Genomic DNA, 3,098 nt, shown 5'->3' on the forward strand with positions numbered 1-3,098 from the left:
GTTTGCTAATGCTGCCATTATGCAAAATACAAGATATGGATTGACTTTTATAAAGGAGATTTATCAGGTTACAAATTTACAGTTCCTAAGGCCATAAAAGTGCCCAAACGAAGGCATCAACAAGAGGATATGATACTTTCACTGAAGAAAGGCAGATGGCATCTGAAACACGTCTGTCAGCTGGTAAGGCCTGTGGCTGGCATCTGCTGGCCTTTTGCTCCCAGATTCTGGTTTCAAAATGGCTTTCTCCAAAATGTCTCTTGGCTTCTGTCTCTCTTGAATTCTTTCTCTCAGCTCCTGTGCATCCTTGCTTGTTCTCCTGGGGTGTTTCTCTCTAAGCATCTGGGGGTCCTCTCTTAGCTTCTCTGGGGAAAACTTTGGGCTTCATCTCCTAGCTTTGCATCTCCATATGTCTTTCTGCCTGCATCTCCAAGCATCTGGGTCTGTGTCAGGCCCTGAGCTCTCTTAAGGGCTCCAGTAAACTACTCAAGACCCACTTTGAATGGGTGGGATCACATCTCAATGGAAATAATTTAATCAAAAGGTCTTGCCCTCAGTTGGGTGGATCATATCTCCATGGTAACAACCTAATCAAAAGATCCCACCCATAATAAGTCTGCACCCACAAGACTGGATTAAAAGAACATGACTTTTGTGGGGAACATAATAGATTCAAACCAGCACACATATCCTTGTCTAACAAAAGAAACCTCTTAAACATAAATGTTGTAGGGATGCTTTGCAATTAGCATTTGGACTGAAACTATGATTTTTTAAGTGCCAATGATTGAATCATAAAATCCATCAAGACTTTTTCCATTGAACAACAATTGCATTAGTTGGGTGAAGTAAAGCTCTGAGGAGTTTTAATCCATCCTTGTGTGAGACTTCATGAGCTCAAATTGCACTGGCTTTGTTCCTGTGAACTGAGATCCTGCTATAGGTATTTAGATGTAGTGCCAGCAAAGGCCAGCTCACAGTACACTATTCTTCTCATATTGAGGATATTTTTCATGATGTATAATGGAAACTGGGGGAGGAGAGGATCTTATCTCTAATAAATGCCTCCTGAATTATATTTCTTTTATGATGCCCCTCCCCTTTTGCATCCATAAGAGAAAAATACGTACTAGCTAGATTATTTTATGAGGATGCTAATGTTGAACTTCACACAAATATACTTAACCTAATCTGCTTTAGGGTTACTGGTCCCCAGAGAAAAGAAAACTGATGACTGAGTCAGATCTGATTATTTGAAGGAAATGCTACTGGCCAGCACCTAACAGGCAGAAGATGAGAAGGCCGTTATAAGTCTGTTTCCACATAAACAATAGGAGATGAAGGATACAGTTGGAATGAGTTACTGTCTTCTGCCACTCTTATTCACCATTCCTATCACCAAAGGTAGCAATTATTTATTTCAGTTATTTATTTGGAACTAACTATGGGCCAGGACCTGTTGCTAACTCTTTTACATTTATTGTATCATTTGATGATTTTTAAATGGAATTTATTTTGAGGGATGGAAAAACAGACTTTACCTGAGTTGAGAAGTACAGAAAAATTAATATAGAGAAAGGAACTATAGGAAGGGTATCTGTTACTCTGAAGTAAGGCTAAGTTTAGATTCTACCCAAGGAGAATTCACCACTTTGGCCTACCAAGTTACCTGAGGTAACCTATTACACCAGATGTTTTCCAAGTTCCTAGTACTAGGCTTCAAAAACTGGCCTGAAGGAGGAAACAGGTGTCAAAATAACTTCATTCTGCACTTTGTTCCACCTTATATGACTCATTCTGTCAGTCTCAGCTTTCCTACATTTCTTCTTACCTGAACTACTACTCTCTTAGATACTGCCCACAATGGGTAGACTGGATAATTTAGTCTCTAGGGATAAGAACTAGTTATTATATATTAAAGTATTAACTAAAAACTGCCAGAATTGTTTTCAGTTAATTCTTATAAAATATTCTGCAGAAATCTGGACTGCTGAGAAATAAGAAGGCAAACCCAAATAGTTGGTTCCAGATACCTAATGAAGCATCAGCTGCCTACCTATTCACAAAGCCAATGGCCAATTCACAAACAGAAGTCTGGATAACAAGACAGAATGAAGTGTAGTGTCATTTATTTGCTTGGTCTAGTAAATATATTTCAGATAAGAAAAAGTACATTTAAAATACCTATTAAAGAAGAAAATTTAGAGGGGACTTGAATCTCTGGGAAATCCTGGCAGTGTTTATATCTTTCACAGAAGCTTACTCATTAAAATTATGAAAGTGACAACATGAATGTAATAGGCTTTGACATCTAGTGCTTTGCAGTGAGAAAATGTTCCTAGGGAGAATGGCTGAACAATCTCTCTGAATTCTAACTTTTGTACTATAAAATTGTCTTATAAAGTATCACTGCAGTTTTCCTCTAGTAATATAAAAATTTAAATTCTTAAGGTTATTTTCCAGTTCATTCCTCAGACATTCAAAAAATCTTCTGAATACTGGCTGTTTAGTATTGACAAACTAATAAAACAAGCATCCTGGCTTCAAGATAATTATATTCCTAGTATTTCATGTCATTCATTGGCAAAATATAAGGTTTTGAGATAAGGAATAAAGCTGCTTCTTTTGGTCAGATAGCATTTTCCAAAATGGTACCTAAAAGCAAATATGCTAAGAGTTCCTACTCTGGATATATAGGACTAAACTATCAGTAATGACAGTAACTATGATACTACCGTGTAAAACAAAATTTGTTTCAAGGAGAGATCCTTAAATTTGATTATAATGGGAAATTATTCCTTCATAATTTTGTGGCTCCAAAAGACACCTTAAGTTGAATCTAAAATGCTATTAAGAAATGAAAATCTGTAAACTGGCATTTAATATTTTCCTAGAAATTTGATCTGGTGTCTACAGATGTGTAGAGTTACTTATAAATGATTCCAGGAAATAAGTATCCATATAAAGTTGTCCCCAATTTAGCAGTGATGTTTTTTCATAAACTCACTAGGACTCTGGTGCTAATATATAATTCTTCAAATCATTTCCCTGAGTAGAAATATAAGTAGAGTTGTATGTACACATGTATCCACTTATAA

The sequence above is a fragment of the Choloepus didactylus genome, chromosome 3 (genome assembly GCF_015220235.1).
Source record: "Choloepus didactylus isolate mChoDid1 chromosome 3, mChoDid1.pri, whole genome shotgun sequence".
In the NCBI taxonomy this organism is placed as follows: domain Eukaryota; kingdom Metazoa; phylum Chordata; class Mammalia; order Pilosa; family Megalonychidae; genus Choloepus; species Choloepus didactylus.